The following is a 12,276-nucleotide window of genomic DNA, read 5'->3' as shown; positions in this document are numbered from 1 at the left end:
ACTGAAGTGTGGCAGAGCCATGCAGCCCAGCATGAAAAAGGAATGAGTGAAGGAGAGCCATCAGATGATGTTCAAAGACCCGCAAAGGAGACGAATGACCCTGAGCCATGAAAGTAAGTACGGGGTCTGCCCGGGACCTGTGAGATTTATCAGAAACCAAGACAAAGGAGTCTGGCGCCCACATTTAAGAAACCGATACGAAGGGTTCTGGGACTCGTATTTAAGAAACCAATACGAAGTGGTCTGTGGGCTGCATTTAAGAAACCTGTATAAGGGGGTCTGGGACCTGCATTTAATAAATCAATACAAGGTGGTCTGGGACCCATATATGAGAAGCCTAAGAAGGTGTCTGGGACCCATATTTCAGAAAGGCAGTCCCTGGCAGGAATGTACACCAGGACTGTCCATTGACTGCCAAGAGAAGGCTGAGAAAGGCCTGCAAAGGGAGACATACCGCCAACCACAGTGATTCGCCAAGAGAAGCCTAAAAAAAGGCCTCGGGAAGGGAGACATTCCCCCAACCACAGTGAATCGCCAAGAGAAGCCTGGGAAAGCCCTTGGGACGGGAGACATTCCCCCAACACAGTGACTTGACAAAAACCTGAGAAAGGCCTGGGGGAAGGAGACATTCTCCCAACCACATTGACTTGCCAAAAGGCTGAGAAAGGGAAAGGGAGACATTCCCCCAACCACAATAACTTTCCAAAAGAATCCAGGGAAAGGCCTGGGGAAGGGAGACATTCCCCCAACCACAGGGAATCACCAAGAGAAGCCTGAGAAAGGCATGGGTAACGAAGACATGCCCCCTACTTTGCAAACCATACTGTCAGGAAGAAAGGAGTCATTCTTCTGGACCTTAAAGAGATACATCCAGTTTATTTGTGTTATAAGTGTGAAGGTTAGAAGTAGGATTTTGACACAGGACGGTGGACATTCCGACAGTTCCTTAATTTTTGTTGAGGCAGGGAAGCCCGTCTTAGCGTTGGGATAGCTAGGGTTCTTTCTTTCTTCTGGTATGAATAGAAGTCTTTGCCCAAAAACATGCCACTTGTTTGCCTGTCACCTCCCACCACACACTTAGGCAGACAACAATATAAAACACGTTTTAAGAAACAGCAACAACACCTCTCACAACGAACACTTTCTGAACACTCATAATCTATCCTAGACCTGTCAAATGTGACTTCAAATCCACCAATGTTTTGTGAGCCTGTTCTGTCCACTCCCAACCGGACAGCTAAATAAATGTGTGCCTTTTAAATGCCCTCAATGTTTTATTTTAATGGCTTGTGGGTGTATGATTGGCTGGTCAAACTTATCCTTTGGGTTTATGGCCTTTTAATTGGACGTCAGGCCTCGAGTCCTGCGGTGGGACCTATGGCGGGATTTGACCTGTGGGAAATCCGGCAAGGATACTGTGGTGCTGGTCCAACCTACCCAGGAAAGCTTGACCTTGCCACAGTGCACATTTTGGGAAGGTCAAGCATCCCTCCTAATAACCTAATGTACAATATAAGTTAAAATGGGCAATTACTTTTGGGTCTGCATGACTTGTATGCAGTAAAACCAGAAGAGCTACTGCATGCTTAATATGTGGTTAAGGTATTGCCGTTTTATGGTATTTTCAAAGTAAAAACACCTTAATTTGTAATCCGGGCCTACGTGTTTTTAATGTGAGGTCTTTATAGCATAGCACCAACTCGCTGTCCTCCTTGTTACTTAATAATTGGGCAAAAGATGTATTTCTGTTTTTATTGCTTCTCATAAATATTGATAATTTTCATAGATGATGTTGTAACAATTTGAACATTCTGTTTGTTAATTTGTATTCCTGGAATGTTTATTTGATAACTGTTCAATATAATGAAGATGATATGCTATATGCAAAACATTATGCTTTATTTGTATGAAGGATTTTGTTATAAAATAAAACAATTAAAACTGGCAATAGCAAAAATCTGTATTTCGGTAGGAATGAGTTAGCCATAACAGTATCCAAATGCATAATAACTCAAAACAACTAAGAGGCACAATAGTTGTGGAAAAGTAGAATGCAATAAGAGACCAAACCATCCCTGTAATGCAGAGTATAGCATACATGGTCTGCTGGTATTATTCTATTGTTAATACTATACTTTTTTAGAAGAATGACAACCATTTTGGGGCACAGTTAGCAAATCTGCTCTCACTGCACAAATGGCAAATGATTAGATTAAGTTCCTTCTTTAATATCAAATGTGTTCCCACTGTTATCGGCTCACATTGAAAAGAGGGTGCTCCCTCATTTGCATGGGGACATGCTGCATGGCAACATGGATTGTATTAAGAAGTACTAATATATATAGATGCTTTCTGGTATACTCCTTTTCCTGTACTGGATGCACCCTTGAGTGTAAGCCTTCAAGGAGGTGGTGTATATTTTATGTGCACACTGAGGGGGGCCCTGAGCAGGGGGCTGGAGACTTCTGTTGTTGGTGCCCCAGGCATACTTTCAAATGCAGCCTGAGATGCACGTGCACAGCGTGTTACCATAGCCATATTAACAGTTTGTGCATAGACATGTACCTGAATCCCATACTTTGAGTTGTGAGTAAGGTCGACCATCTACAGTAAGAGAGCCACACTACACGAGCCTGCTCATTCCTGTAAGCAGGGTCTTCACAAGGGGCAGATGTTTTTCTTAGTTAACTGATTAAAAGGGTGCATAACACCTGGCTGCACTTTGCTGAACTGGATCCAGACTACAGAAATGTTGTACGAGTTTAAGTGCAATTTTGCAAGGTATGAGCTAAATGTTGCTCTAGTGTAAATAACATTGGCCCATATTAGAAAACTTTTCCATAATTCAAAATGTTATGTTGCATGGTATTGGAGTTATAAAGGATGATCCTTCAGTCATCAGGTAAGTTCGGATGAGTTCCTTTTATTAGGTGGCATTAGATATAAAGCTAGGAATGGGAAAGCTCAGCAGGGACCTCAGGCTCCCACTGCTCATGGTTCCATCTCTCCAACAGCCTGGGCTGGAACTGCCTTAATGGGTACACATTCTACTCTCACGGCATTCTACCAGTGACCTCACACACTCAATGCATCCAGGAAGACCAGATGTATCTTCTTTCAGCTACCAAACATTTTGCCTGTATTGAAAAACAGAGGTATACCAGAAAAAACCCTATGTCGTAATTTATGTAAACTTACTATTTACTTTATTCATTTGTATAGCGCACCACAAAACCTGGGGGGCGTGAGGGCGCGACAAACAAACAAAATCATACACAGAATAGCCAAGGGTTCACAATATGGAATTTTTATTTAAAAAGCAATGTCTTAATCTTTTTCATAAATATTGCTATCGAATCGATATCTCTGAGGCCAGGTGGGATATCATTCCATGCTTTAGAATCGGCCATAAAAAACGCACTTTTAATGACTCGGGTGAGATTGCATTTGGGTTTTTTTGTTTTTTATTATAGTGTATTTGGCTAATTAAAACCTTAAACACTTGATTACAATACTTAATATCAAAATAAAACACAATGGTTAATCATTATTTCAGATACCACATATTACATAATCAATAAACAAACCTTAATAAAATCATTGCAATATTACCACACTTCAGATGCACATTTGGAATTATACTAATCACATCACAGTTCCTATTCATTGATTACATTTTTACATTACGATTTCCATTAAAAATAATTTCTCAAAAGTAGGGTGTCTCTTCCTATTACCATTCTCAAATATCAAGCTTCTCAATTGGAGTGATTATTTCATATAATATGTTAACTTTATACAGGGAATTCACATTATCTGTTTCTTTAGGCAATTGCATATTCATCACATTTAAAAAGGTGAGAGAAGTGTTTTCCAAATGCTTCATTGCTGCATTAATTTTACCTTGTTTATTCATAATGATGCCTATCATCTTCAACATACTGTCAAACTCCTTTTCTTTTAAAGCCATTTTTGTATATAATTTACAGCATCTGATTTTCCATAAGGTCATCAAAGAAGTCAGACCTAACTCACACCTAATGGCTTCCATTGGAGTAGATTTGGCAAATCTCAGAACTGGTCTCCAAGGTTTGCCTTCAATTTTACATAAATCTCTTGTAAATCTAGACATCACCATTTCTAAAGCACACAAGGCACCGGGAATAATGCAAGTGTTATATATTTCCAATAATCCCTCAATTGAGTGACCTCCCTTTGTTGCCATAAAGGCTCTGATAACATTCATTTCTTTTTAACACCTTTCTCTCCTTCATGTCCTCATAATATTGTCTAGTGGGATTATATTTTATTGGCATTCCCAGATATGGGTAAGTCTCCACTACCTCGATATCTTGTGAGTCAACTTTCCATCTATATTTACATCTATTCTTCATGCCTCTGTTTCCCCCAAATATGAGTATCTTAGTTTTGCCCACATTCCTGGTAAGGTTATTTTCTTTGGCATACAGATTTAATCCGCAGAGCATCCTTTGGAGTCCAATGGGTATTTTATCCAAAAAAATGGTGTAGTCCACATAGGTCATCCAACGTATAGCCCATTTTCCAATCTTAGGTGGAAAGCTATTCATACCATCAAAGCTCTCACCCGTATTGGACACATATAAATTATATAGAGTGGGCGATGTCACGCACCCCTGTTTGAGCCCCAATTGGTTCTAATGGTTGAAAACCTTTCCTTTCCTTTATTAACACATATGGTTACAGTTGTCTCCCTATACATTTCTTTGAGTAAGTGCAGAACTATGGGACACATTTTCAATATTTCTAATTTCCCTCACAATCTTTCTCTATCCACACAAACAAACACTCTGGAAAAATATATAAAACAGGCATATATTTGTGTTTTTTTCTTTATAGCTTCAGCCACAACATAGTTTAATGTCACCATGTTATCTATCGTGCTGAAGCCTGCTCTAAAGCCTGTTTGCAAGGGTAAGATAAGATTATTTACAGTGCTCTAACTATTAATCATTTGTAACAGTAAGGAGCAGAAAATCTTACAGCTGGCATTCTGTAAATTGTTCTTATTTCCCTTCAGCCAATTATTATATTTCATACGTAACTTAGCTATGCTTTGTATTCTTTCCAATTAATTAATTCTCACATCACTCTTAATGCATTTGATTTCACTCTTTACCTCTTTTTCTTGGTATCTATCTGGCAGTCATGAATGTTTTTATGTTTTTACCTGTCCTTTTGTTAATAGACATTCTACAATCAGTCATCTGGATCATCCCCAAGAGGTCTCCAATAACCTTCAGACCATTAAGAGCTATCTCCTGTCCACTTATGTGTAGAATATTCAACATTTCGTCAAATTTGACTAGGTTAGTTTCGTTCCAACATATCCTATTTCCCCTCGTATTACATCATTCCTCAGAGAGTACCATTCAGGTCTTGTCAAAGTGCATTTCAGCATTTTATGATCGCTATGAGAAGAGAATATGTGTTCCATTTTATGTATTTGTTTTAACAACCCATTACTGACAACCATGTAGTCTAGTCGATGATTAACCCTTCCATTGGACCATGTTGGATAGCTACCACCCTCAACTCCAGGCTCTAAAAATTCTAGGCCCCAACTTTGTAGCATATTCATTCAGGTTGTGGGATGTTTTTACCCATGCATCCAAGCCCCACCATAAAACTGTGCATTACTGGCATGGAAAACATCATGATGGCCAGAACTCCCCAGAGAGTGCACAGGGAAAACATAAAGAATAGGCTGCCACCCATTTATGCCTATGTTGTGAGCACAGGAGGGCACTGCCTAAAACCACCATTGAGCTACACACACAGTAGCCTGAAACCATTGGGAATGGCAATGTTGATTGCCAAAAAGCAACTCAGAACTGTGGGGAATTCATTTTCTTAATCCCAAAAATGGTTGCAATACCGGTATTCACCACTATCAGAAAGCCGGCGTTTTAAAACCACCAGACTTTGTGTAAAACTGAAGAGAGGAACCAAAACCAGGCCAAGGAAAGACTTGCTAAGAGGTGGACACAATGTAAAACTATATTCTGAAATGACTTGAAGGAAGTAATTATTTAATGTACATGTAAAAATTGTAAGTTTTGATTTAAACTGGGAACTAAAGTGACATTTAGCTGAATTCTGCCTGACAACTACCCCCGACAGGAGAAACCTGCTCAGCCACTCTTCCCAGGCCTGGCTGCATCCTGCTGCCCCTGCCAAAAGGAGCTCACACCTCCCTGATTGAATTAAGGGAGGGGACCTGCAGACTGCAGGAGGTTGAACAAAGCCTTGTCCTGGACTCAGGCAAATGTTATATTGGGGGGGGGGGCGTAAAGTGGCTTCCTCTTGGGAGAACTGGGAGGGGCAGTGCCTCTGCTAGCAGCTGAGCTTGGGGGAAGTGGATAAACCAGTTATTCCACCCTGTGATGTGGGAAGCCACACCCCTTTTTGACCAGGGCATAATTTAAAAAAAAGATAGATAACTCATAGTGTGGACTGGTCAAAATGATATAATTAATACCATTATTCTTGTGATTTTTCTGTGCACATTTTAAGAGGTGTTAGGACCCTGTGGTATGTTCCTGGGGATAGTAGCGGAAAAAAGATTCTTACTCCAAATGTCTGCATGTTAAAAATCTGACACTTCATCAATTAATGTCCATACTCCTTGTGCACATTTGTGTAATTTTGGGTAAATGTCCGATATTGCAAAACCAGTCAAAAAGCGCAAAATGTTGTCATTTTTGAATGCAAGCCCCCAGGAAGATCAGAGGTGGACAAGCATGGACCATAAGGAATATATAATATGTACATGTAATGTCAACCACTTGTGTACCTGGGAAATATGGATCAGATATAGATTTGTGGGCAAATTGACCAAGGGAGGATCCTCTGACCCATAAACAGACCTCATCATGATGACAATCCATTTCCTTCCCCCAATCATGGGAGAGGGGAGAATTGGGCCAATGACAAGTAGAGAGGGGCAGGCTTAGCTAGGCCCAGGCACACACCCATTTTTAAAACACATAAAAAGAGACTGCTGGGACAGGTAGAGACATTCAATTCCATTTGCTGCGGAGCATGCTGACCGGCGACTTCACATCCAGAGATCCAGACTTCAAATCCACCAATCTCCAGAACCTATAGCAGTAATTAACTCCAGAATTTGTAGCACAGAGGCCTGAATCCACCATTTGAATCCTCTTCAGCAGGCCTCAAAACCAACCAAACTATTCAACAGCCGGGCGAGCTGTTTGAATTTTTGCCAAGAATTTTTGCAAGAACCTGTAGCAGTATCCAGAAAGCAGTGCTGTATCCGGAACCCGAGAGAACCACAAACCAGACCGTTGTGAGCAGATCCAGTGCTTGACAAACCCAGAGAGCAGAGCTGACCCAGATAGCCGGGACTTCAGAACCATCCGCCGGAAGTCCCGTCCAACCTGACCAGACCGTGACAAGGCCTATTTCAAACTGATATTATGAGTACCTAGCAGAACTGTGTAGAACCAATCTCTTAGTTAAAATAATCTAATCCAAACTATTTTAACCTAAGTAGAACAGCCTCCTAGAAATCGTGTCATCTGTCATTTTTAAAGCTGCACAACTGTCATCTGTCAATTCTGCAGCTGCAAGCTGTCACCTGTCATTTTGAGTTTACTTTAAATCCGAAAAACTACCTTTATTTAATCGTCCGTATCTCTGGAACCGTTTGGGCTAGGAACGAAATTTAACTTTCATTTTAAAGCTTCCTACTCCCTATACTTTTTTCCGTAATCGCGAGACACGCACTCGTGAAATTTACCGCGATTTGCGATTTGGCCCGATTTCTTCATCTGTAGAAATCAGCAGCTTTTTGCTTCTCTTTGCTAAAATTCGTTTGCAATCTGCTAATCATTCATAGAGTATTGTTAAAGTGAGCCTGAACTAATATAAAGTAGCCATCACCTACCCTGAACCTCTAGAGGGAATTAAAAGCAATTTTAGCACCTTTTCACTTCCTTGCAAACCACATTAAAGTAATTCGCCTGTGTTTAAAACTCATCCCTGTTTTCTCTAAGCTTGCTGGGGGAACTGGAACTGTGTATTGCATTATAAAGTGTGATTTGTTGGGATTCTTGAAGACTGTGTGCTCTCCTTCCATTTCTTGTATTGCATAAGGGGGGAGTGAATTGTCAAAAGAAAAAGTGATCATATTACCTTTTGCTAAAATCATAGCAAGTTATTTCTGTACTGCATTTTATTCCACGTTGCATTTCCTTGAAACCATCAAGCATTTTCAGCTACCTCATCCTCTACACTACTCCTAAGTAACCAAATCAGTGTACCCCTGTAACATTATCCATTGTTGATCACGGTCATATTCTGAAGTGTGATATCAGTTATCAATTTATTTATAAAGTGTGATAGATATATATTGTTGAATTGTCCAAATAAACCTTTTAAATTTGCAAAGCAAACCTACTTCTTGGCTCAGTGGGGTCAGGGGGATTCTAAGAGGGGGGTGTTATACAAGGGTTGTCATCCAGAGTACTGAACTGGATATAAAAATGCATCAATAAGGGTTTTCCTCAGCATCCCAGACTAGGCATTGACTTAGCTGTAGTGTTGATTGAATATCGCTTACAGAAGTGGGGGCTCGGAGCCAGGACATTCTGGGTTAGATTTCCCACTTGTGCAGATTAATACAGTGTGCCAACTGACCAGATACACATATCCGGTTAGATTACCACGCTGTTTTACACTGTGAAAGCACCCCTCAAATGAACGCTCTAAGGAAACGGTCTGTTTTGCAAAATAAAATACAAACTTCTGTAAGTCAGGAAGGAACTCAAATTCCAGAATGACGACCTTGGTAGATATGAAAATAGCCAGAGAGCACTTCTTACATAAGCTATTTGTGAGAGGTGAGTGGACTCATCAGGACCAAACGGTCTGGTTGCAGGCAATCGTGAAACAGGTCACTGAAACAGGGTCAGATATATGGAAGATCAGGGCCCATTACATATGGCCCTGAGTGAATTATACATGGCTCCTAAAGTTAAAGATGAACACGACAAGATGGTTAGGATAGCGGCATATTTGTATCTATATATGGGAGCCATGCAGGACAAATGTACTGAAGGCCAAGATCTGGCTAGTAGGCAACAGATGGCGTTAGAAAAGGCCCAATCTGACCTGGTCTCTTCTGAGCAGAGGCTGCAGAGGAGCCAGGAGTCAGAAAATGATAGTAGGCAGTATATCATTAAAATAAAAGAGGACATGGATAGACTGCAACAGGAAAAGACGGACCAGGATAGCAGAATTCTGGCTTTGCAGAAGGAGCACCAAGACAGTTTGGACTCCTTACTGCAGAGCCACAAAAAGCTGGAGCAACAGATCAATTTCAACAGGGCATGCACAGAGCAGGTAGCCACCCTGCAAATCCAACTAGACAGAGAGAAAGAGGAAAGCAATAAATTGATTTTGAAAGACCTGGATACCCAGGCAGAGTTTGATGAAGAACGCCTGAAAGCTGGTGCCTTTCAAAGGCACAGGGACGACCTGGCGTCACAAATGCAGGCTCTTGGTCAGGAAAGGGATACCTTAGGCCAGGAAGTCTGCCATTTAAAAAGAAAAATTGAAGAAAATCACTTGGCCCTCCAGGGGCTGGGTGACCTCCAAAAAGAGCATCAGGGCTTGCTAGATCACACCAGGAGGGTGGAGGAGGCTCTGGCAAGAAAGGAGCAGGCCAGTAGGGATGGGACTGAGGAGGTAACCCTCCTGCAGCAGAGACTGGCCCAGTACTCCAGGACCAATCAGGAGGCACAGAGAGAAAATGAGGCTCTCTGTCAGCACAATGATAGGCTCCAGCAACAGGTAGCCATGCAGGAGAGACTGATAGAGTCTAGTAAGGCCTTAACTGAGGAACTGAAAGCGCAGGCTCTTGCATTGCAACAGGGAACAGGGGCGGATAGAGATGAGGTTCGCTGGGAAAGAGAAACTCCTAAGCATAACCTCAGGAGCCCTAATACCAGAGGCCTTCATCTCTCCCAGTCCCTGGACTCTGCCACCCCATGTCCCATGGCGCGCATGAGCACAGAGCCACAGGAATGGCAGATTACTATCCAGCCAAAAGTATGGGGCTCATAGGCCAGTACCACCCAGGAATGGAGGGGCGGGCATCCGGGTATGGGCACTCAAGCACAGTGCAATTTAGTGGGGAACCCCAGGAGAGTAGGCCCATTAAGGGAATCCTGAAAACCTCTGCCCAGTTAGGTCAGTGGGGGGGTACCCATCAAATCCTGGCAGCAAGGAGGAATCTGAAGACTCCTCTGAGTATTACAGGACACAGGAGACCAGGTCCCCACATTCTGCCAGCCATTCCCAGGCTCGCAGAATCTGGGAAAACCTTGAAGATCAGACGGGCACCTCTGGGAGCAGTGCTTCTGAGTCGGAGGATGAATGGACCAGGGTTACCCGAACCAAAAAGGCCAATAAGGCAAAAAAGGGCCTTGCTTAAGGACCCCTTAAAGCAGATCAAGGCAATCAGGAGTGTCATCACTCCTTATTATAAGAACGCCAAGTATTCCGTTTGGGAATACTTGGAGCTCTATGAGCAAATGATGGAGACTTTCCATTTGAAGGACAGCAGTAGCTGCATCCAGTACGTCAAATGGACATTCTCCCCAGAATACTCCAGTTTCTTTGCGGGGCTGGAGGACCAAAATCATTTAAGATGGTCCACCTACAAGATGCCCATCTTGAAACATTTTTCTGTTCATAGAAATCCTTAAGAGGCTCGCAAGGCAGCCTACAATTTGCAATGTGGGGAGGATCAGGCCCCACAAGAATTTGTGCAAGAATTAAAGCGTGCTTTTGCGCAGACCACCAGAAGGGTGCGCACAGATAGCAGAGAATTTATCAATACGTTTTTCCATGCCTTACCCATATACATAATGACCCAGCTCGTGAGAGATTTTCATGAGAAAAGATCTTAGACTGGGTCACTGAACAGGCTCCCCGGATCTATGAGGTGCAGAAGCCCATCGAAAATAAAAATAATGCGCCGAAAAACCCCAAAACCAACAGCACCCCTGCTGCTGCCAAGGTGGCAGAGGTAAAGGTTGCCCCCGTTTTAGATTTGGAGATGGGGGGCCTAAAAAGCTGCCTGCACCAAATAATTCACAGCCCAGAAGGCCCTCGGGCCAGTCACAGACAGGGAGTCGAGGAGGTAGTCCCACAAATGGGGTCCCCCGCTCCCCTGACTATGTAAGTCCCCGCTACAAGGGAAACCGACCCATCCTGGGTTATGTGTGGACTCCTCCAGCCCGAGGGGGGGGATCCAGCCAAGCACCTAACGCAGGGAACTTCCCTCCCAACTTCCCACAGGAGGGCAGAAATTCTCCATTCCTGGGCAGAACTTTTTCCCCAGGTATCCACCCAATTTCCAGCCCCAAAATCATGCATCCTTCTTTCCCCAATTCCCTGAGCCCAGACAACCTAATCCGGGAGAGGGGAGGCCAAGGGTGGAGGGGTACCAAAATCTTCCCAACCAGGGGTACTACCAGAGAAGGGATAGCTACCCTTCCCGGGATCAGCCAGGGGAGAAAATAGAGCCCCGTATCAGCCTGAGCGGGTTTCACAACTTGAGCGCCAGGTCCAAAATATGGCACGAGATCTGGGTCACATACTGAGGGCTCAACAGAACCCTCAGATGAGCATGCCACCACAGAATGCCCCAAACTCTGGACCTGGTGCTCCAGAACAATGACGGGGGCAGCACCCCGATAACCCACCGGTTCCCAGGGAGGAGGCACAAGGGGAAGGGGGTGTAAAGCCTTGGAGGAAGCTTCCTTCCCAACTTGTAAACAGCCACTGGAAAACCAGGAACCGGAAACAAAATCTCCTGCCCCTGAAAGCCTGCCTCCCAAGGAGCAGAGGGGGGGTAGGAGAAACAAAGGACCCAAACAGACCCACTTTGTGGAGGAGGTACAGGTCTTCCAATTTGAGGGAGAGGGATCCTCAGAAGATCCTGGGAAAAGGATCTTCTCCTTCAGAGGTGGGGGAACTCCTCCGAAGGAAAAATGGGTCCCAAGGGATGTCAATTCAGACTGGGGAGATGTGGAGACTGAGCTACCGCCGCCCATCATCTCATCCCAGAACCGACAATACCAAAATCCCCTGGTTCAAACGCATCCTGGTGACTGCCTCCAAAAAGGGGGGGGGGCAGCCCAGAACCGGAACGAGGGGAACCCACAATGGCTCTGATCTCCAGTTGCCAACTTTTTCTTTCAG

Source organism: Ambystoma mexicanum, chromosome 2q (genome assembly GCF_040938575.1).
Source record: "Ambystoma mexicanum isolate Mex_15411 chromosome 2q, UKY_AmexF1_1, whole genome shotgun sequence".
In the NCBI taxonomy this organism is placed as follows: domain Eukaryota; kingdom Metazoa; phylum Chordata; class Amphibia; order Caudata; family Ambystomatidae; genus Ambystoma; species Ambystoma mexicanum.
The sequence above is the reverse complement of the archived record's forward strand: the minus strand, read 5'-3'. Positions refer to the sequence as shown.